The 24,417-nt window shown below is 43.4% G+C and overlaps 1 protein-coding gene across 10 annotated transcripts in view; it reads left to right on the forward strand.

The window, feature by feature from the left end:
- Window positions 1-24,417, forward strand: part of MBD5 (methyl-CpG binding domain protein 5) — a 125,985-nt gene that overhangs the window by 24,952 nt on the left and 76,616 nt on the right. For all 10 annotated transcript variants that reach the window (XM_084523284.1, XM_084523280.1, XM_084523288.1 and 7 more), the window contains exon 2: window positions 19,339-19,436. The gene's annotated coding sequence lies outside the window, so the exon portion shown is untranslated. The remainder of the gene's footprint in view (window positions 1-19,338; window positions 19,437-24,417) is intronic.

Genomic DNA, 24,417 nt, shown 5'->3' on the forward strand with positions numbered 1-24,417 from the left:
ATGTTTGTGGATTTTTAATTAGAGGAAGACAAGGTTGGGTTATGTGCAGCATACCTCGCCTTGAGGAGAGACGTCCAGCTCCAGCCTCCAGCTCACGATCTCGGGGTCGTGCTGCGAGCTCGGGGCTGTCACACGTGTGAGGTGCTGGGGGAGAAAGTGTACTGGTTGTGCTGGGAAGAACTGGGGGAAGGACGGAGACGCTTCTCTGCTGTCGGCAAGGGAGCAGGGCATGCCTGGCGTCTGCCGCAACCTCGCTTTGCTTCCCCCACTCTGTGCCCCGGCGTTGTGTGCCGTTCAGCCCCGTGACAGGTGGCCTCTGAATCTGCTAATTGCAGCCTCGCACAGCATGTGCAAAGTACTTCCTGCCTTCTGTCCTGCCTATGTGGGAGCCCTTTTGGTGCTATCCTGTCAGAAGCCACAGCAACAGATGTGTTCAGAAAAGGCAAGAGCTTGCATTTCGTTCGGTTCAGTTCCACGTTTTCACAGGACCATATGGTTTGTATAGATGTTTTGTATACATCTTATCTAGCAGATGATTAGAAGTTAGGGATTAAGTGCTGAGCCGAGCTTCTACTAAAACCCGGGTAAAGTGACATTATCGAAAACATGATCGACCCCTAAAAGTGACAGAGCTGCTTGTTTGAGAATATAGTGGTAAACGTCTGTGTAAATAGTTTAATAATTTATTTAAGAAGACTCAGCTTTTGCATACCCCTTTGAATATCTGACATCCGCGTACGAAGCATTAGCTTTTCTTTGCCAGAATTGCTGTCATGTGAGGTAGAAAGAACACTTTGGTAGTGGGGTACGGACCTGGAGGGGGTTTTGGGTGCCTGGTCCCCAATAGCTGGTGCCCCCAAATGTCCTCCACCTCTGCCCAGCCTCTGCCTCCGTCGGCCTTCATGCCTCTGTGGCATGAGAGCTGGCACCTGGGACACCCACATCATACCCCAGCCCTTGGGGTGTGCCTACAGATGAAGAGGATTTGTTATGGTAGCTGCCGTACCGAACCTGGGTTTTCCCAGCTCCCAAACTTGCCTCTTGAATGCAGCCTTCGATTCAGGACTTTGTCTCAAATGTCTTCGTTATCTCACTGTGTTGTAGCATTGGGGAATACTGGTGGGTTTAAAAAAAAATGGAACTAGGAATATACTGAAGTCTTACAAGTTTATATTCATTCTTGTTGAATACCAAAAAGGAGCCTTCTTTCAGATTTAAGAAAGCAAACTACCATGGGTACAAATTATATACGTAATAGGATTTCACAGGACAGTGTACAGCCTAAGCTTGTAGTTATTTTTGTGGCTTCGTTTATCACTAATGATAAAGCACCATTAAAAATTCTGTTTTGAAAACATTCAGCGTCCTATGCAGTTTTAATTGGACAGATATAAAAGTGATATGGGAATCTACTTTAGGAGACTGAAATAGGATCTTATTTAGATTGAGCAGCCTCAGAATTGAACAGCTCTCAGAATTGAGAAAGTATATTTGGTTCTGTAAATAAATGATATGCATGTAAGTTGACTCTCCCTAAAAACAGCCAGTGTCCTCGTTCAGGCAGCAGTTAATGGCACAAGTGCTGTGGAATACCAGTTAAAGGCAAATTTCTGTGTTTGCAATGGACCTGCTCAGCTCTGAAGCCATCATCTGCAGGGGACAAGACAGAAAACATTATTTCAGTTTCTTCTGTTAGCTGAATATCCAGCCAGTCAACGAATGATTAAGGCTGGGAAAGACCTCCGAGATCAGTAGGGTAGGCCAGAATAAAAACTAGTCATATATAATGAAAACAGAGCGTGATGTTCCTCAGATGAACGACCTTCCTTGCAGTGTGGCCATCATGGCTGCCGGGCGCCATGCCACAGGCGCCTCAGGCACCTCAGGCAGAGGCCATGGCAGGAACTGGGGTGAAGGCACTGAGTTTTCCTCCCAACTTGTCTTCAATGTGCTTGGACAAACTGAAACAGGGCCTTTTCCAGAGCTCATCGATGATTTAATCAAAGCTGTTAAAATATACCTTTGTATAAAGCCCATCCATCCCAACTCAGGGCAGAGAGCCCAGTCAGCGCTCAGCAGGCCAAGAGAGATTTTGCCTACAGATACCACCTTGGTTCTCCTGCTTAACTCTCTGGTAAAAGTAATTAAAATACTCAGTGATAAAAGAAAAATCTAATTACAATCACAGGGCTGCATCCAGCCACATACAGGGCAGAAGTGCTCATGGCCTCGTACCACATCCCGTTACCATGAGGAGAGGGAGTCTTGGGAGGGCTTGGTTTTGCCCCGTGATGTGGTGGTGTCCTACGTGTACGTCACCAAAGCAGCATTTTTTACTGGATAAATTCAGATTTAGGCCTCGAGAATTGTATGTGAAGGCCGTTCTGCTTCACAGGATCGAATGATTTTAATTGTGGCTGAATGTCAGAATAAATGGCGTATGATGCATCTGTAAACGTTACTTCCATTTTTATAAATATGAATCAGTTTCTTTCATGTTTCTAATAACTATGCACTTAATTTCTCACATGTGATAACATTTCAAAAGTGGCAATGTTAAAGAATATGAGAGGAGATTATTAAAATATCTTTGAGGTACCTAAATACAGTCAGAGGAGTACATTCACATACAGGCACACACACCAAAAAATCCCTTTGACTTTCAGGGATTTTTTTTGTTGGGTGGTTGGTTTGTTTTGTTTTCATTCCAGAGCAAACAGTGAAAAGTGCGTGTTATTCAAATTTGACCTGTGAAGGCTTTGATCAAAACAAATTTAAGTCTTTTAAACTTTCCAATACCATCATCAGGTTCTCAGATCATTCATTTCAGAACTTGGAGAGAAAAAAAAAATGCTGAAAAGTTGTAATTGAAATTCACATATTTGACAACATTTGAAAGTTAAATACAGTATTGTTTTCTCAGAAATGAAGTTGTGTTGATGCAGAAGAGGGTATGTCTGGGGTATTTTCCTGAAAACTTGTACATTTCTTAAGTAGCTTTTGAAGGCAATGTCGTTTCCTGCAGGATGGAAATATGTTTTGCAAATCACAAATTGATTACCAAATTTCAAATACTTACTCAGAAGAAAGCTACTCATTAATTCATTGGATTTTTCATTGATTAAAGACGAGATTTCTTGTACAGCCACAGCATTTTTAGATGAGTTTTGGTTTGTAATTTCCAATCATAAACTTAGAAATAAGGTATTTCTCCGTATTTTGATACTTCTGGTGCTAGGATAGGAATATGAGTTTTCCTACTTTGACATTTGCAAAGTGGGAGAAATTGCATCTAAAGTACAATGAGCCTCTTTGTGACTCGCTGCCTCATCCAGAGTGGTGCATTTGCTAGCCAGGGGCCGTGCTGGTGGGTGACACCCCCGGAGCCCCCCAAAACACCCTGTTTGCCCTCACCTGCTTTCACTGCATGCAGAAGTGCTTCAGATGTGCTGCTGTGAAGCTCCCAGCCTTCCGAGCCCCGTTGAAGCTATAATTTATTGAAATACGATGAAAGTAATATTCTGCTCCCCTTGACAGTTTGCAGGGACTGATCTCTCTGTGTGATCTCAGCGTAGCAGAAAGCGTGGCTCAAGGTGGAAGTACAGTTACCCGTATTTGCTCAGTGTTTTTAAGGTAAGGGAGCCCAGAGTTGGGCCAGATGGTGCTGCTGTTGCTGGTCCGTGTCAGAAAGGTCAGCTCTGCCATCCCACATGTCCGTAGGGTGGGCAGCGAGTGGCACGGGGGTCTGCTGCCTTTTCCTCATTTCTCCTGAAGGCATTTTCTTAGGCCAGCGCGTCAAGGATTTAATTTGCTTTGAAAAATGATGGTAGTGGAAACACAGCAGAAGTTGCACTTGGTTGTCTCTTACCTTACTGATGAGGAGGAGCTCGTATTGTGTAGTTCTTTGTGATTTCCCATGCGGGCTTGCCCCAGGGTCTCAGGTTTGGGAATTTTCTTCAAGGATCTTCCAAAGAACAGTTCGATTTCTGGGCTTTCAGCAGCTTCTTGGCTGTCGATGAGTGACTGCTCCGTAACTTTGGCTTGGGGAATGTTTGCCTGTTTCCTGCAGTCTTCTTTCTTGCCATGCATGTTTTTGCAGCGTTTTATGAAACTTCTTTGTTTGCATCAGAACTATAACTTCTCACTGAAATCCCCATTGTGAAGATACCTGGTGTGTATATAGCATCTGCCTGTGGTCTCTGAAGCTTTTATAAATACAAAACAAAGTTACTATGTCTAGTCTTCTAGATCAGTTGTGCTTCTGCGCTCACAATTCAGTATCACTACTAGATAATCTCTACTATTGCTTATTTGTAACTTTTCCTCATTTGCCCAACATGCTACCCTCACTTTATGCTCAAATCCTTGACATGGAACATATTCAGTTTCCAATTTTTTCTACACCTCAGTTAGGTATATCAAACAATAGGTAAAAAACTAACATTAATGAACATATTTTATTTTATTTCCATTATTTAAATCTGCTTACTTGCTTACAAGTTCAAGCACACATCTACCATGTGCATATTTGCATATTTTTATCAACTCTGTGATGTCAAAAATACTCATGTAATGCAACCATTACTCCATAATTATTCTAAAAGTTATAATAAATCCTTTCTTTGCACTTTTTTTTTTGTTTTATGGGCTCTAGCTTATGTTTGCACCAGCATGAAATGTAAATATTAAATACTCAGTTTTAAATAGTTATTAAAATAGAGGTTACTCTCCCAAATACAGCAGTAGTTCGTGACTTTTTAACCTCATTGTCAATGAACCCGAAGTGAGGGATCCTGGAAGTATCATTCAACTTCTAAAATGGTGTCTGTGATATCTACTCTTTGTGTCCACTTTTTCTCTGTTGGTTTGGGTGTTTCTTGGTTGGTTCATTCATTTTGCTCCTGTAAAGAGTCACAGAATTCAATCCAAAGTTATAAAATTTAGTACTCTAACTACCTTGAGTTTGAAGTTTGTGTCTCCATTTCAAGACAAACAAAACTTGTTTTAACTGGTGCGATAGTAACTATATAGTGCTTTAAACGAAAAAGATGTTGACATGTGAATCTTCTACTTGTGTTGAATACTTTTATGTTAAATGTGTAATATTTAACTGTCCTGTCTTACAGTTGTGTTACTCTAAGTCATGTAACTTCTCTAGGGTTTAGCCAGCCTGACGGGAGGGCTGATGGGCTGTGGCTGGACGTCCTGAGATGGAGCAGCACCGTCGAAGTGCTGTGACATCCCCGGGCTCAGGGCCTCAAAATTGGACCTGCTTTATCAGGGAGTAGAGGGTAATCCATTACCTAAATTTCTGGCTATTTAAAAAATAAATAATAATTAAAAAATAGCCCACTGGTCCTCGAATATCACAATTTTTCATTTTAGTGGAATTTGCCGTTCTTTGTGTCGCTGGGGTCAAGCCTTGTTTCTCCTCATCCCTCAAGCCACCTGAGCTTTGCAAAACTTCTGCCAGCAAGTGCACAGACCTTTAACCAAGCAATATCGAAATTACCAATGAAAGAGTTTTATTCTTCTGAGCGGTAGTTGCCAAACCCTGCCTAGGAGATTAAAACAAGCAGGCGAAGCCAAATTTGGCCAAGGTTTTGCAGGCAGTCGCACTGCCGTGAACTACTTGTCCCCTCCATTCGAGCTTTCTCCCTGGCAGCAGACTGAGAGCGTCCTGCAGTTCTGCTGCTGCTGTTTGCAGTGTTTCTTTCTTCTTTCGCAATTACTTCTGCCAAAAATTATACTTTTCTTGTGAGGACCCAGTGTCTGTTTGATGCAAGTTCACTTAGCATTTATTTTCCTCCCCCAGATTGTTGTGTGTGCTCCATTGACATGCAAGAGCGGTGATATAGCATATTTGTGCGCTTCCACCTGTAGTACAACTGATTAAGTACGGGAAAGATGAAAGCAGGTAAAATCACACTGAACATGGGAACCGAAAGTGCATTAGGCCAAGGGACTCGTAATGTGAGGGACTATTACCAGGTTAATAGGCGGCAGTCGTCATATTTTTAGCTTATGAGGTTGTTATTGATGTGGAATGAGAAAACAAATGATGATGAAGAGAAATGAGAGGGAGTGCACAGGTGAAAATGAGTTTGGTTTAATTTGGGGGGTGGGTGGATGAAGAAATATCAGGAGCAGCTGTGCAGCTGAGAGATCAGTCTGGGTCTGCGCTGGCAGGAGAGCAAAGCTTGAAGAAGAGGGAAGAGGCAGGGGAGAGAAGTCAGAAGATCAGTGAGGCTTCTGGATTGAACACAGACCTCAGTCTCTGAGTCACAGACCCCAGATCCTCGTGGCTGGGAAGAGGCTTGGCAAAAGTGGATGCATGGAGGTATGTTCCACTGCTTGTCACAACCTCGGGTATACAGTGCTGGCAGAGGTTTTCAGTGCACCGACCAGCATGCCAGAAATCCCATCGTGAAGGAGGCAGAGCCTAGGAGTGGCCACGAGCACAGAGCCTTTGGGTTCCTTTTGCCTCCTCCTGTGTGCAGAGCCTCGTGTGAGCCCCTCTGGGATGGTGAGCTGGTATTCATGAGATGTTTGGGACATGCCTGATGGGAAGAGATGGGGAAGAAGCTGGGAGGAGGCATTCCGGGAACCTCAGGGGGGTTCAGCATGTGCTGGTGATGCAGAAGAAGGCAGGTGAGAGCACCCAGGGAGCAAAATGATAGATTTGCGTCTTGGAGCTATTTTAGACTATGTTGTTCTCCACGGGGAATTCCCATTCAGCTAAGAAAGGTGCCATTCTTGTAAAAATATTTCAGTGAAACACTGAGATAGCATTTTTTTATTTTTTTTATTAGAAACTCTAGTTCAGCTGTAGAATGTAGAAAGTACTACAAGGTCTGTCCATCCCATTCAGCTCTTTAAAGCCGTGTGGCTGGAAGGGGACCTGAAAGGTACCACAAAGTTAACAGCAGAGTTCCTCAAGGACAGTCGTAACGCTGATTTTAAGTATTTGTGTTAATGACAACGATAAAAAGGCAGGCCTGACGCACGAAGTTGGGAGGCATCACCAGAAAGGACGAACAAATACGTGCGAGGACCGACGGCCTCTGCCCCCACTGGATCCTTTTGCGTTAGTGTTCACGTTCCTATCGACAGAAAAAAAGTAAAAGCTCTTATTTTGCCTTCTTTTCTCCAACCACCTCACCCTGGCCAAAAAAAAAGGTAGGTTTTGGCCAGGTGACTTGCTCGGCCTGGCTCCCTGGGGCTCATTGCACGGCTACTGAATGGCAACGCTGCCTGGGTTGGTGGAGGACACTGCCTAAACTTCAACCCACGGTGAGCCGGGTCTGGAAGGTGTTAGGACATGACTGCAGCAGGCCAGAAGCCCTGAAAGAGAAGGAGAGGCGTGACGAGCGCTGCAGTGCCCGAGCACAGCGGGTGTCCAGCCGGATTGTGAGGACGAGAGGCCAGCGAAGCTCGGCGCCTTGCAAGAGCTGTGGAGGAAGTCAGGGCCGTGGTGGGGACTCGGGAACCTCAACTGCCTGAAGGGACACCATTTCTGAAAATATTTCCTTATTTGGGGAAAAAAAAATAAAATAAAAAAATTGGTTGGCAGTATCTGCTGCTCGTAGAGTACGCAGAATTCAGAGTCTTGGGCCTTGACAAGCACGAAATGAAAAGTTCTGAAGTAAGAAAATCCCCGTTTAAATCTTCCCCTGCTGAGCTGGCGGCAGCAGCTGAGAATTGTTTGCATGCTAAGGTGTAGCCGGGCCGAGCGGTGGAAGGAGCAGCTGAAAGGTCTAAATGGAGCCATTGGTTGCATTTAAGGAGGTTTATTCAACTTCCCCTGTTGCCCTCGTGTTCAGGCTTCATCTCAGCAGTAAGTGGGGCCCATTTTCTATCTGCAGGATGAGCAGGAGAGAGACTCGGGTTTGCTGCATTCCTACCTGGTTGGAGAAGACAGAGGCAGGCTTGTCTTGGTGCTGCACGGGGAGAGGCAACACACGGGCTGGAAAAGGGAGGCTCCGGTGAGATGTAAGGGAAATAAAGCCACCAGGAGGGTGGCTGCTCACTGGAGAGGTTGTAAAATCTGTCTGCAGAGGCACGTGAAGCTCGGCTGGGTGGCACCCTGCATATCCTGACCCACCTGGACCTTTTTTGAGAAGGAGGTTGGGCTTGGAGACCTCCAGGAGCCATGTTTGTGTGGCCATTCACTCGCAGGGATTCCGGGCAGATGATTTAGGATTATGGTTTCTGGGGTAAAATGGGGCCGTGCCCTGTTTGTCAGAGGCACCTGAGCGCGCCATTGTAGGGTCTCTGAAGGAAATGATGGTATAGGAAGAAGAAAAGAGAACGGGCAAGGCAAGACTTACCAGCCTCCATATATCTGCAATTGTAAACAACTGAAGCTAAAAAGGAAATATTCAGGGTAGCGTAGGGCTTACAGCTGGAAATAAAGCAGTGAAATGAAGAGAGAGAAGATTAAGGCTAAATGTCATGAAAGAGCAGTCTGCAACAGGAGCGGTTTTTCAGATGAGTCCTCCAAAGAAAGCAAAGAGAAAACGGGTTTAGGACAAAGGTTCTTTATCCATTCCTCCTTTTTTTTCCTGCTTCTTTTCCTTCAGCTTAACCACTCCATGTAAAATAGGCTCAGATGGGTACATAAAAGAACGTGTTAAATTTTTGAGGCCTGAATGTGAATCTCTGCGTCCCGGGGAGCTGCTGTGCCGGTGCCTGGATCCTGCGCGGCCCTACAGAGCCAGGGCCACAATCTTTGCCATCAGGAGCTCGCGGTGCCAACGGGTCGATGTTAGCAGGTCTCTGCTCACTACCTCCAGTGCTGCTTTGTCGGAATAAAAAGCTCCAGATAGTGTTCAGGTTTCAAATAGGGTGAAAAGAGGGGGTTAAAAACTGGGCTGCAGCGGGTAGAGAAGAAGGGAGGAAGGAGTGAAGCTCTTCTCGGAGTTTTGCTTTCTTTTTTGATGCTGCCGCTTTCTGTGCCGTCGGCAGGCTGCAGATGGTGATTCCAGCAGTAATTTGGGCTGTTTTGGTTGAGATTAGAATCAGTCTGAACAAGCAAGCGGTGTTTGTGTATTTGTGGTCTGCTAACCGCTACCAGGAGGTAAAGAAATAACAAACCCAAATCCTGAGCTTCAGCTACGTAATAGATTAAAGAAGTGATGATTTTTAACAGGATCACATTTTGACACAGATACTCCTCACTTAGCTTTCTGCAGCTTTTGGTGTCAGAAACGTCTTTCCTTTTAGCAAAGCAAACCCAGTTGTAGCTTCATCCCCAGTTGTGGTTTTGTTTTTGCTGGGGTGAGAGGATGCGTGCACCGCATCCTGCAGAAAGTCCTCAGGTTGGTTCTGTTGAGCTGAAAACGAGAGTTTTTTTCTAAATTGGTTTGAAATCATTACAGCTATCGGTATCACCTTGTTTCCATTATCAGTAAGATAACGGTAAATGTAGGTTATTTTCTCTGGGCTTCCTTCGCTTCTCTGAAGCAGAGCAGTGTTGGGCTGAACTCAGCAATGCGAGGGCTGTGCACTCCCAGCCGGGTAAAGCAGCGTAGCCTGGCTGAAACCAGAGCCCAGCCTCCCTCCGAACCTCCCACGTATTTGCTCTCTGTGCCTGGAGAGGAGCTGTTACGTGATATTTTGTCCCGTGTAACAAAAATAGCTAAATCTTGTGAAGATTTCAAACACTTCTCCTTGGGCTCCGACGCCTCTCTGCTGCCCCAAGAGGGCCTTGCTGGAACACAGACACTTCATCTCCCTTTCTTGGAGAGCAACCTGCCTTATCAATGACTTCCATAAAACAGCATTTACTATGAATACTCCTCCTGGTAGGCTGTGAAGAGACAAACTGCATACCTGATCCGTCTGGATGCAAGGGAAGTTTTAAGCACCGTAATCCTTGTAATTCCTCCTGACGACCATGAGACAGGGAAGCGATGATCGTGGCTCTCCCGGGGTGGGTGTCTTAAAAATTAACAAGGTCATTTTCTTTACCCAAAAAAAAAAAAAAAAAAATCCTATTTTGACCAAGTAGGAAGGGAATATTGCTTTTATCTGCTTCTGACTTAATTGGCCGTGCGCCTGTTGTGGAGATGGCGCCGTGCGATAGTGGTGCCACTGACACACAGGGGTGCTTCTCAAAGCCTTCGGAGGAAGAAGGCAGTCTCTGTGAAAGCTTTTCTTGAGCAGTGATAAGATGGAAAGAGTAATGACGGAGACCAAACTGATAAAGGCGGAAATATCAAAAGGAACAGCGGGCTAAAGCCAGAATTTTTCAAGCTGCATTAGAGGCATCTTCAGAGCTGGAAGGTCCGTTCAGAAGCTGCCTACATCGCCATCCTTTAATAGAGGATGCTCTTTTCTCTACAGCAGAGCAGAGACGAGTTCTCAACTGGATGCATCTTAACCAGAGGCGTTGGCCAGCCCGAGTCAGAGCCACGCAGTGCGCCGTGCCTGGTGCCCAAGTCCACTTCGTTAATAGTGCAAATCTGCAGCCCAGCTAAGCTGATTAAATGGCACGCTGGGTTTGACACACAGAGACGCTGTTGGTAAGCTGGCAGCCGAATTTATTGGAGGGGAAATGTGGTTTGAGGAAAAAAAACACAATGTCCATCCAGGATGATGACTTTCATTATTTTAAAAACAAAAAAAAAAAAACCTACTAAAGCTTTTTTTCAATGTGTCTAGAAAATCTGTCTTTCAAGAAGGTAGGATTTCATCTTTTATTTAAGCAAGGGAAGAATACAAGCACAACTTCAAACAAATTCAATATTTAAAAAATAAATAAAATGAGATGATTGCATTTGAGAAGTATTCTGAAGTTTGTAAGAGTGATCTGCAGGTTGCAGGGGACCGATCTGTCCATGCTGCGTGCATAGCTGAAAAGGAAGATAAATTCCTTTCTGTTAGTAATGCAGTCGTCTGACAAGGTATTTTGTATTAAATTAGCCCCACGTAACTGAATTGCGACTGATGCCTTTTGTGGATGCTCCTGAATCATCAGCTAAATAGCAGCTGATCTAGGGTTGGCAAAAGGAAGAAACGAAGTTTTGGAAAATGATGCTCGTGGTTCCTGATAGTAATCAATCAGAACGGGATACTCGTATGCGCTTTTAAAAGCCCTGTAATTAGGGGAGGGCCCCAAATCCTTCTTCTGTTAGCAGAGGAAAAAGGAATAGTAAATCTGGTCTGTCCTTTGAGCTTAAACCTTGTATGGATCTTTGCACGTTTATGTCTATATAGCATCTATCTATTAACATATCCTTAGATAAACATATCCAAATGATTAACATACACAGACGTTAATAAACTTAGTTTATACGGGATTAAAAAAATCACTTTCCCAACTGTTTTCTAGCATTTCTAGCAGCAAACACAAAGCATATACCGATTTACCTGACCAGCTAGAGAATTGTTTTCTCCAGTCATTTCCTGTTTAATTCCTGCTTTTGAGAGCTATTCCTTGTCTTCAGAAAAAACCTTTCCTGTGTTCTAGGGGTCTTTTTCAAAGCAGCGCTCAGACAATGAAAGGTTTTGGTATTTAGGGCATGTCCCCAGCTTTCATCTGCTTTTCCTTACCTTTCATGTTTGTTTTTTTTTTTTTTCCCATTGTCAGAACCTGCGGTGCCTCCTCCTCGGTATCCCTGGCAGCAGCTGGTAGCGTGTTTGCCTCAGGAGGTGGGCGGCCCTTCTGTCCATCCTCTGCTCCAGACGTCAGGGGAAAGGGAAAGCAGACAGTAGTAGGTATATATGAGGCTGACAGAGTGGGCTCAGGCTTATGGATTTGCATACACACATTAAAAACATTTTAATCTTTACAAAAAGCCGTACTCGATTTGAGTTTGGACGTGCCCTCCTAATATAAAGAAATGCGTCTGGTAAAACTTGTAGGGTTTTGGACCGCTTGTAACTTGTTTCTGGGAGTTTGTCAGAAGAGAAATCTGTTGGAAAACCAGAGATGATAAAACGTAGGCAGAAATACTCCCTGATCTGGGAAACTGTACAAAACTCTACACGCTTATTAGCAGCTGCCTACCGAAGGTAACATGCAGAAATAAATCCTGATAGCTGCAGTTCTCAGATTTTATTGTAGCGTGTTTCATAGCCCTTCCTTCCTTCTGGTTCCTTTCTTTGAAATTAAGTAAGATATTCACAAGTTCATGGAAACACCCGTGGAGTTTTACCTACTGGTGTCAAGCCAGCTCGTTCGCTTGTGTTAAATTTTGAAGCGGATGCTGTGCGCGAGCTCCCGAGACAGGAGTTTTTCAATGTCACCAAGACTTTTTGCAACGTATATAAACTGAGTGTTTTTACACATCCATGGGAACATATGTTTTGAAGTCAGTTGCAGTGACTGGGGGAACACAGAGCTGTGCAAACGCAGGGGAAGTCCTCGGCCTCGGCAGCACCCCTGCCCAGGCAGAGCAGCTCACAATTTGCACAGCTCCGAGTGTGTTGCATGTGGAAACCCAGTGATTCTTGGCTTAATGATTGTCTCCTCTTTCAGTTTCGCTTCTGTTTTGTTATGTGAATGGAAAAAATAACGCGTTTGATGAAATGAAGTAAGGGGGAGGATTTCCGTTTTTAAATCTTCTGCCTGGAATGCTTCTTGAGGATCGGCAGTGCCCTGCTCTGATTCCCCTGCCACACATCAGGAGCTCTGGATATGCACGCAGCAGCCTTTGCCATCCTATTTCTTGCATTGCCATGACCCCATGCACCTCTTCCTTTCATGTTTGTGGGTTTTATTTATTTATTTATTTATTTTATTTTTTATTTTTGTTTGTTTTTTTATGTCAGGTAGGAAAGTCATCTGGCACAGATGAGCTCTCGAGTCTGGCTAGAGGTGAAAGAGAGCTGTTGGTATCCAGAACGGTGCGTGTTACTGGTGCTATCAGACACGTTATTGGTGCTCTAGTGATAGCCCTGCAGCCCTCCTCTTTTGGTGCCCAGTTTTCTACAGAACAGGAGCACGCTGCCTTTTGCCTTCTGAAACGTGGTACAAAGCTTTGCAGTTTGCTCTGAGTAATTAAGCTTCAGCTAAATGAATGGAAAGATGCTGTTGAATGGAAACCCTTGCAATATCAGCCAATTAATACAATTTTTCTGTTGCATTTGATTGCCTTTTCTGTTCTTAAAAGAAGACAGAAAATAAAACGAGAGGCGTATCTGAAGAGAGATGGATTTGCTTTTCTTCTGCTGCGTAATCACTGCAGATTCATACATTCTTAAACTTCTAGCATTTTGTGCCTCTCCTAAACGTTTCTAATTTAATTTTGGAGATGAATCTTTCTTCAAACAATTGAGGCTCAACACTGCTATTTTTTTCTGCTTTCAAAGATAGTCTCTGAAAAGACGTCAGGGTTTTGTGTGCTGTGGAGTGTCCCATCAGTTTTGGTTCAGTGGTATGATTTCTGGTATACAGTGTCTGAAAGCACAAGAATGCTAATTATTTTATAATCGTTAATGTCAGTACATAGTTTTCTTAACATCACCCAAAAATAGAACTTCAGTCCACGTATAACACCTTGGGAAGTTGTAAATATAAGTACCGATAGGAAATAGCCTTTCAAAAACCAAAGCTTTGTGTCTACGGTTCTGTAATAGACTTCCTTCAGTCTTTAGGTCTATGTTTAGAAAAATTATTACTCTAACATCAGTTCTCTACAGATCTGTTAGAGGCAGAGGCTGCCCTGCAGCTATAAAAGGCTGTTAGAGGGCTATCAACTGCCACGAATGGGAGGCGAGTATTTGTGGAGCCACCTCAACAGAAGAGGAAGAACACCGCCTTGTAGAGCCCAGTAATGCTTGCACAGTTACAAGAAATAATTTTCTGTTTTCTATCTTCAACCCAAAAATAAAATCTGGGTAGTATTTCTGTTTCTTTCATTCAGTTTTCGTGATTTATGTGGTTTCGCATTTTCAGAAGACTTTGAGCCATCTTCACGGTGTTACAACGACAAGATTACGGTTGGCAGAAATTTTGTGTTTTGTTTCCATCTATTTCACCAATGTACCAGGAACTCAGGGAGGTCACTAAATCACTCCGCTGCAGTTTTGGGTTAGTAAAGTAAGATTTCTGCCGTCTTCACATGACTTGGGAAGTAAATTAGATTTAAGAGCGTGTTTTAAGGTATACTAGATGCTTGGATGAACAGCCATATAAATGCAAAGTGTTTCCTCTTGTACGTGGAAATTTTTAAATGGTCAAACTCAGGTTTTTGTGAGGTTGGAGATGTGGCCTCGACAGATCTGAGCAGTGAAAGGTGAGGTTGGTGTGACTGATCTCTCAGCTGATATTTTAATAAGCCCGGCTACAAAGGAGTGCTCGGGTGAAATGTGAATAGATCTCATGGATCTCATTACTTCAACAATGGTTGCTTAATTACAAATACACTGTATATTTAATAAACCCTGCTCATTTTCAGAGCTTGAAAAAACAAAAAAAAACAATTGCTGGGAGCCGGGGGCTGGCACGAGGGGAGAGCCCGAGCCCACCAGAGCCCCGCGGGTGAGGGCAGCTGCAAGGTGAAAGGCTGCCTGAAAATGTCTGCTGCTGGGTTCACTTCCACGCATTCAGAGCCTGCTTTTTCAAACAGCTCCATTTTAAAATAAATATACTTCAGCTCGGATATTTCCCCCCTGTATCAGAGTAGACCTAAGCCTTGCAGGGTTCTGCAGCTGCAGCCTTCCTGCGCACCACAGACCAAGGGGGCTGGGTCCCGTTAGCTCTCGGAGCTGTCCTCCTTGGGACGTGTTACTCAGCATTCGGCAGCCTCTGGGATTTCTGGCCAAGTCCACAATTCAGGCCAAAGGCCAATGGTTTTTTTTTACTGCACTTCTTACAAGCAGGATTTGATGCGATTGCACGAGCAACGTGAAAACGTTCGGCTCCTTCAGAGGTGGCTTCTAAGAGCAGAGCCCCAGTTCTCCTGACTTAGTGTATATAAGTTTTTGGATCTTTGTATTTTTATAGTTTCTAGAGATGCACACACAGCCTGGGGCCTTGCTGTCCTCCAGGGCACGGCCGCCCATCAGGCGGTCTCAGCAGAGGGTTTACCTCTGCTCCCTCCTGCAGCGTGCTGCTGGCGGGTTCGGGAGGCTCTTGAACTTCCACTTAAAACGTTTTCTTTTTTCCTAAAGCTGATCAGGAAGTTATATCGGTGTCAATAAAATGGTAAAGAATGGTTAAAAGCAGGACGAAGCTCATTCTTGAGAAAGTATTGGAGCAGTCATCAGTTAGGTGAGCTCACTGGTGCTTGCTGCTCTGACAGAACCAAGACAAGGCAGGCCTCGTTTATTTATTTCTTGCTTTAATCTATTAATTTTAAAAAACACCGAACCTGTATTTTCGCATTGTTATGTAACAGTAAAGAAAATTTTGATGATGATTTTCCCCTAATTTTTTTCCAGTGGCATGCCTTTACAACTGAATTCAATCCGGTTGTGTCTTCTAAACCAGGAGGGGAATTGTAACTATGACAAACAAAGATCTGCTCCCTGCATTTCAACTCTACCAGTCCTTAAATTTGTCACTTTTTTAAAAAGTGATTAAAAAAAATCAGAAAAGACTTTGTTACTTGCATATGACTACGCAAGGATATCATACACACCAGTTTCTAATGTTTTCTGTGTACATTTATCTCGGGGTGCAATTATCTTTGTCGTAGCACACGTTTTTTCTTACAAGCACCAAGAACCTCCCCCAGGCAAGTGCCTGATGGAGATGGCCAGCCTTTGGAGCGGTCCTGTAGCAGTGCCTCTTGCTCTTATTCCCTTACCTACAAGCAAATGGGCTGACGTGCTGCACCTGCTCTAGCTGCTGGCTTTCTTTTAGTGCCTCAACATCTGTGTGAAGCTCAAGCGTGTTTGTCAGCCGTGTAATTTGAAGTAACGCATGTAACTTCCTCAAAGTTACTTTTGAGTTATGCCGGTGCCGAACTTGGCTCTTTCAAGAAGCTAATTTGCTGAAGCAAATGCAAATATTTAATTCCTGAGGTTACAGTGTCTTTTGTTTGCTTTTGTGATACTCTAATTAAAAGCAAACTCCCGGCGCGGGGCGGATGCGGACGGGTAGCACGAGCCCAAAAGCAGCGAGATTTCCTCCTCGGAGCTTCGGACAGGGCCAAAATCCAGTCGAGGGATCAGGGTGGTCTGCTCCAGAGTTTGAGCTACTTCGTGAAATGTTTGAACAACGCTTTATTCCGTCTCAACAGTATTTATAGCGGAAAATGTACCTGATCCCAAATAACACAGAAATAGAGCGCAGGAACTATTTACGGTGGGAACAAATGGAAAGCTAACGACGTTAGAAAAACATATTGATGTTTTCACATAGCTGTGCGATAAAATGCTTAGGTTAAAAATAAATCTGAGGGTTTTAAGGCTTAATAGCACCCACAAACATAAAAAATATCTAAACGCAATTTATTATATTTCCCAGTGATTGATGGGCATTTGCTTTGTTTATTCCGATGCGTTGAGATGGTTTTGCTTCTTTCAAGTTGCTGTTTGGGAATAAGTTAACAAAATATATTCGGGGATTTAGAAAGTTTCGTGTCTCAGAAGAATGTAAATGTTGAGTTGTATCTAAATAAAAGAAAATGCTTTGTCTCCAGTCCAGGAAGAAATGTAAAAAAAAAAAAAATAAAATAAAAAAAAATCAAAACAGCTTCTTGCATTTGAGCAGAGCCATATGTTTTGTGGGTTGGCACCAGACTAGTGTGCAGAGTCGTGTGGAACCAAATCTTCATACTCCAGGATATTTAGAGGAACAACGTTCAAAGCAAGGTGCTGGAGAACCGAAGGGAAGGATAATGCCCAATTCCCTTCAGATGGAAAATGCCTGCTCCGAGTCGGGTTTGTGAGCGTCCCTCTATTTCCAGTGCCACGTAACGGCGTCTCCCTCGTGTCAGCATCGAATGGCATACGTGGATCGGATATTGTCAATAAGATAAGGTGCTGGTAAGAAGAAACGATACTTTAATTTCATCGGGAAATTCACGTAACGGGAGATGAGATTATATTGACTCCTCCTGGCTGCTGAGATGATGATAAAATCACATGAAGGAAAAAATAACTCAGTGTTGGGTACTGTGCAGTGAAACGAGCAGGCCCCAAGAGGTTTACGAGCTTCCCCTGAAACACGCTTCAGCACAGAAGAAACTTTTTCCCTTTAACGCAGCGCTCCAGCTCCTTGCAGAAGGCTAGGAGGTTATTAGAACAAAATTAATGATATCTTCACAATTATTGCAGCTTTGGAGGAGAGAAAGACGATTAAATCAGAGCAGGAGTAACATCTGCAATGGGAGTGGAGTTTAAGGGTCTGGATTTCGGTTGTGCAGTTCAGTGCCAAGAAGAAAAAGGAGAAAGGAGCAGAAAGGAGCATCTATTAATACAAACAGCAAAGTGAGAACGAGCTACTCGGCAGGCAAAAAAAATCTTTTCAGTGGCGTTTAAAAATTCTCTGGAGCTTTGGCTATGGTTCAACTTAAGGAAATTGGAGGCTAAGTTTAATGGGCAATTGATAGAAAGCCTCAACACTCAACTAGATGCGCAAAGTCCCTTTTAGGGAAAACAACTCACGGGTTCTGAACCGCTGTGAAAAATGGTTGTGTAAAGCGGCGCAAGGAGAGGTTGCATTTGCTTCCCCGCAGCTGCTCCCTGGTGTGTTTTCTCCCTTTAAAACATGTTTTTTCCCCCAGTCCTCAGTGCAGCTTGTGGCCCCAGACCCGACTGTCGGGAGGTTGGCTTTCTGCTCCCAACCCATGAGCAGCATCTTCCCTTCGGAGCCTGTTAAACTGATCTGTTCATGGATTTCCTTTTGGCGTGTGAACTCCTCCTGGCTAGTAGAGGCTGCTGATGGTGCTGGAGCCCACAGCGAGTGTCAGGAGCAGGTTGTCCTCAGGGCTGGGGTCTGCTGGCTGGTCACACAGCCTGCTGCACTGCCCCTCGGGGCCCTTCACTAGCCTTAGGTTCTTGGAAAAGCTTTTTTCCATCCCTTTTTTGCCCCTTGACCCTACAGTAGGCGGTAGCTGGCTGCGTGGTGGTAGGATCGCTTTCAGTTCCTGCACGGCCACTTTGCAATGCCCTGAGAAGGTGATTTTCTATCTGGAGCTTCCCCCAGAGCAATCCATCAGCTCGGAGCTTGGCAAGCATCAAGGCGCAGCGTACATCCAATTTCTTTTTCATATTCTTCATTAGAAAAAAAAGAGCTAGCGTAATCCTGGTGGCCTCTACAATTTATTCCAGGGACTGATCTGTTGGTTATTTTTCTCGTATATATTTATATAAATTCTATTTTAAATTTTTGGAGGAATAGAAAAAGGAGGGAGAGAGAATGTCAGTGTAAGAGTTTGGTAACTTGGTTTGAGGAAGTCGATCTGGACGGTGTTTGTTCAGAGCTGATGGGCGTTGGGGGTTGGATTTACGTCAGGAGAAACAAACATGGTCAATTCAGGTAAAGCATTACCGTGAAGCTGAGATGAAATTCTTTATCCATTGAGAAAGGTAAACTTGGTCTTTTTGGTATTCGAGGCGTTGGCCGCTTTGGCTCTAGCAGCCTGGCTGCTCCACGCAGAGCGCTGAGGGATCCGATCACCTCCCCCGCGTGTCCTGGCTGCTGACACTTGCATGGTCCAGGCTTGCAAAGAAATAAATGAGTAAACAGATCAATCATGTTAAAAAAACAAAATAAAATCAAGATGAATGAGTTGCCTGTGTTGAGTTTTGTTGTTGCTCTGCTCCTACCCTGGCTGGAGTCAGCCAAAGTCTCTCCTTTGCCTTTGCCCAACGTGGGATTCCCGAGAAAGGAAACCCAAATGGAAGCCGCTCAGGAGAGGATAAAATTATTTACAAGACAAAAGCTTTTTGACTTGATTAGCCTTCTAGTTAATGGCATCTGTGGCTAAATGAAGACTGAAGGATTTCAGCAGTGTCGCGGCACGCGGTGCTTCCACGGACACTGTCAGGGCTCGAGTTTGTGTGCGCCGGGGCTGGGAGAGGTGATTTACAGCAGGCATCAAACTTGGTCTCGTGTCACAGCAGAACTTCTCTTTTGTAATCTTTCATTCGGGGTGTGATTGCTGGCGTCGTTACTTTCATATAAAAACAATGAATTCCTTCATTTTGATGTATTTAACCTTAAATATATTAACGTGGAGTCATTGCGATAGTAATGTAGCTAGGCGCCTTCCCACAGAATGGGTATCCTGTGGGTTGCTTTTAGCAGCACCTGGTAAATTCACATCTTTCATGCAGTACATATTGCAGCTCCTGCCTTCTCAGTGAGTGAATGCTAAAAAACTAACTCTAGTTGCAACTGCCCTGGCTTATGTGCTGTTTTGTGGTGTTTCCCTTCAGATCCTTATTGACGATGGTGGTCATTGGAGGTATAAATATTGAAGAATCTATCACTTACAGACAAGATCTTTGAAATCTGTTTCCTTCAGACAGCAAAGGTAAGTAAAACATCTATATTTTGTAGTTGTATATAATAAATTCTATACTTCTTGTACTCATAAAAAAGATGAATTAACAGCAGCTGGCGTGCAGGAGCCTGGCTTCGCTTCCAACAGTTAATGTTTTTTAGGGAGTTTATTTAGCCTGCTAATGTGAAAAATAAGCTATGTGAAAGGTGCTCATGTTTTTTCCTCTGTTCAGCTACAAGAATGTGAATCCTTAGCTCGCTTGTTGTGCATTTAATATTATTCAAGTTATTCCTTATTCTTTCTTTAGCAAGAGTCTTTTTTGTACCGCAGATCATTTGCAATATCTGTGTGTGATGCTGATCATGGCCAGGCGTACCTCATATGTCGAAATCTGAAGAGTATTTTAGGGTGGGGATTACTTCTCAAAAAAATGAGAGTTAAGCAGGGTGAAAAAGCCAGCAAGGCACTCAGTAAGACGGTGGTCAATCTGTTAAAGTTTTCTGTGGCATTTAGAGATAGAATTTCTTTTAGATATTAGTTAATTAGAGACATGAATCTGGTGCCCGCTGAACTTGTAGTGTGCATTTTGAGTCTATGGACTTCTGATCACCAAAAGAGATGTCAGCTACTGAGAAGAGTTCCCTGTCTATTATTTTGTCTATTTGTTACGAAACCAACTATATCCGACACTTAGGTAATGTGGGAAGAATATTTCTGTTATGGAAATAGAGCTAATTTTCCCAGTCATTATCTGCTGTTAATTTAATGTGTGGCAATATCTGAAATTTAGTGATGATTATATGGTAGTAGATTTTTGGTTAGCTGTACAGCTCAGCTATGAGCAAACCAATTAAGATGTAATTTCAGAATATAATTGAACTCCTAATGGGGCACTTTAATTCACTTCAAATTTACATATTTGCCTTTTTTTTGTTTTAGTAGACAAGTCCAAAATGAGGGTACAGCTCCCTTTTTGAACTCATGAGTGCAGCGACTTCATCTTAGACTTTCCAAACGAAGTGTGTGAAATCCTCTTGAATAGGAGGATGGGATGAGCTCACGAACTTAGTTCTTACTCAGTTCTCCAAGTCTGAACTTTGAATGGCTTTTTTTAATTTTTATTTATCTGAAGCATAAAACTTGGTGCTGGTAGGGTGCTGTGGCCCCAGTGATACTCTTCACCGTGTGATGCCGTACAGCAAGAACAGAGCTACTTGGTGCAAAGTTTGTTCGGTATTCAGAACTGATTTTCTTCCTTTATGAGTGTCTGGGCAGCCACAATCTGCTGAGAAAGAGCTCGTTCTGCAGATCTTTATTATTATTTTTCAAGCAGGATGAACAGGGAATGCTTGGAGCTGGCTGACAGAGGTTCAGGGCTGGGACACCGGGGCAGAGACGCGTGTCTCACTTCCCCGGTACCAGAATAAAGTCCCCCATTGCTGTAGAGTGTGCAGTGTATTTGTGCTTTACTTCCTCTTGAGTCTCATCTTACATAAGTCAGAGGTTTTGTATGAACCGCCCCCTTTTTGTTTCTTTTGTTGTTTTTTTTCCCTTAACGGGTGGTTTTTCAGCCCACGTTTAACTGCCGGGCACTAAAGCAGAGTGGGACTCGTGTCACCACATGCTGTGGACACCAGCGGTGGCACCTGGGCTAAGGCAGCCCTGCTTCCACCAGGTTTTGCCTCGTTTGAGGTTTTCCCAGCTCCCAGATGATGCTGGAAGAGATCTGCAGATGGGAAAGAGTTAAAAAGAGTGGCATGCATAACTGAATGACATGACCTAAAATAAGGAAACAAACAGTGGCTGTTTGTTAGAGCCAGGCTCAAATTAAGAAAGAAATGAAGGCAGTTCTCTTTTTTTTCTCTTTTAACCCCAGAATGGAAGACCCTTTTCATTTACAAGATAAACAGCACTGAGCTGAGAGAGGTCATTTATACCTCTGCCATGCTGAAGTTAAATTTTGTGGTTTGCTGCTGCTGTTTCCTTCGAGAATAGCCTTTCAGTAGGATTTCAGTTGTTGTAAACTGGGGAACTGTGACATTTGGTAAAGATACAGCGGAACGATTGTCCATGTTCACATTTGGGTTAAGAAATAGTTTTTGCATGTGAAAAACTGGGACGGGGAAAGTATGTCTGTAAGGTTAATGTTTTACTCGTTATTTCCCTGAAGTTTTAATATGTACGTGCAGGTAAACCTCAGGAAGCTTCGAAAAGCTTTCTCAGAAAGCTTCAAAAGCTACAAAATAAAAAATAAAAAATAAAAACACACAGAAAAAAATAGCTCTTATTCTAAGCATCTTAGCTTTAATTTGGCACTCTTTTTACCTTTTACCTACCAGTACTAACCTGGTCACAGCTGTGCAGGTACGTGCAGCCACCGTTTCTATTCCATTTGATCTATTTTACGTGTAGGGGCTCTCTGTTTAATGCGCATTACTGTGCTTGCAGGCTAATACTTCCAAACCTTGGTGACCTTGGTTCACCCACTCGTACCTTACACATCATCCCGCAGTCTTTAATTACATGATAACATGCTATTTTTCCCTACCAAAGGGAATCCATGCATTAAATAGCTGGCATTTCATCAGTGTGCGGCTGTCTGGTGGTTTAATTGTTCCGTGTGGTTCCTCATCTGTACTGAACAATTTTCAAACCTTGCTATGAGGATACAGTGAGGAACTTGCCTTTGTTTGTTACTGTATTCTTTAGCAACAGGTTTTCTCTAAGAGTCTGACAAAACCCAGCCCGTGACACCCAGAAGATGTTGCAGAAATGTTTTTAGGTCTAGGAGCTTTCCTTGCCAACTCTTCTGGTGGGCTGCTGGGGTTTATGGACTCTTCCCTCTTCCCAGTGGCTCTAGGAGTGGGGTTCTCAGTCCATGAAGATTCTTTCATTGAGGAGAGAGCAAGAACAACGATTCTTCATCAGAAGTGTAGGAATTGAAAGGATAGGAGGCCTTAGCATCCTTCTTTCGCATCCTTCTTTCTTTTTCTTTTCTCCACACCTTTTGGTTTCCAGTTCTGGTTTCCTACTGAGCCATTTTTATACTTTTTACTCCTCGTACATCTCTTGTCCTGCCTCTCCGTCTTATATGTCCATCTTGTCTTCATTTTCCTTCTCCCTCATCCAAGTAATTTCCAATATCAGCTAGTTTCTATTTCATTATCCATCCTTGCACAGCACCAGAGTTCCCAAATGTCACTTACTTCCCCAGATTTTATTTCCATTCTGGCTCTGGGCTTAAACCCCTGTTTCTCAGGGCATGTCTGCAGGAAGGTTGTGCCTTCTGCCATGCTCCCAGCTCGGCTCCTGTAGCTGCTTCAACGTGACCGAAGTGCTACGGAGCCTCAAAGCCTGCCTCACCCCCAACCCTGATGCAGAAAGATCAGCCTCTGTCCTTGCTACCAAGTGTCCGCACACTGAAATTTCACGTTTCAAAAACTGCATGTTTCAAAAAGCTTGAAGTTGTGTAGTAGAAGACAGTTTGGGATTTATGAGTGGTTTTAATGCACGTGTAGCGGTCTTAGCATGAACGCTGGGTTTCCTCATCCATAAACTGAGCTGGCACTTACTGATTTGCGCTATTTATTTCAGCACGTGACAGAAACCAGAATTATGCATTACGAGTCCCCAGGTTTTTTTCCTGTTAATCACATGGAAGGGTGCAGCAGTGTAGTGGAGAAATCCAGCCTTAATAAAAGGGGAAACTCTTTATGCAAGGTTAGGAAGCGAGGGTGAGGCTTACATCTGTTCCTCGAGTATTTTAAAGAGGACGTGGAAAATTCGGGTAGCTCGATCGAATTTTATATTGTGCAATAAACTGATAGCCATGTTTAGTCCCATGTGCTGTCTCCAGCTGCAAGCCATGTAGTCCTCGAGAGCTTTCTCAGCTGCATAATGCTGGGGCTCGTGATGTATCCCTGTGCAGAACCAGGCCTCGCTGTCCAAATGTCAGAATTTATACATCTGTTTAATTACACTGCAGTATATAATGTATGGCTTGGCGGGGCTTGCCCAGTGCTTCTCTGAATGGTTTGTCTTCGAACCGTGTCGTTCCTCATGTTTTCACTGAGATTATTCAAAGACAGAGAAGGAGAGAGTCATGTTGCATCATTCTCCCTCCTAGAGCAGTCTGCAGTCCAGATTGAGGGATGGTTCCTCCTGAATTGTCATTAAAACCAGCGAGCCCAGTTGGCTTTTCGAAGGCCCTGATGTTTTATTGAGAACAGTCGATTCTTCGGCTCTCTCATCTTTTAATGGGAAAGGGTATTTTGGTGAAAATCCAAGTTATTTTCTGTAATGCAAGATAAAAAGAAATTACACCATCATAAATTCAATAAAGGGAAACCTACTAAATTTGGAAGTTACTTCTACAGAAATTTTGAAAAAATATGTTTATATTTCTCTATAACATACTTTTAGGCATATATATATACAATATATAATATATATTAATACTTTTAGGTATATTTTAGAGCTGAACTTCAACGCATGTTCTAAATATTGTACATTTCATAAGTCATTCTTTGTCTTGGCAGAATTTTGTTATTCATTTATTTATTTTGACCTCTTTTGCCAAGTTTGTCACGCTTCTTGGAGTGAGCAGTGGGTTTGTTTGCAGTGGTCCCCCTTTCTTTTCCAGATGGTCCTTCCAAAAGAATTTTCAAATCAAGTAGGGGCTGGTGTTTTATCGAGGCAGGTACTGTAAATAAATGCTCCATACTGCCAGGGCTTTCCTTTCTGAAAACTTGGGACCGAGAGCACCCTGAGCATAAGTAAATATTCCCACACGTTTTTATTGTTGCTCAGTGGTTTTAATAGTTCACTTCAAAGTTAAATTTTTAGGTAATGCAGTAATTTCTGATACTGACGTAAATCTCTCAGAAGTAATTTTATAGCAAAACTGTTAAAACTCACCTTTTAATATGTGTTTTCTTATTAAAGCAAGGTATACATGCACACATTTTAAATTAGCTGCCTAAGGGCTAGCTTCAGACAGTAACCTGGATGT

Source organism: Aythya ferina (genome assembly GCF_964211825.1).
Source record: "Aythya ferina genome assembly, chromosome: 6".
In the NCBI taxonomy this organism is placed as follows: domain Eukaryota; kingdom Metazoa; phylum Chordata; class Aves; order Anseriformes; family Anatidae; genus Aythya; species Aythya ferina.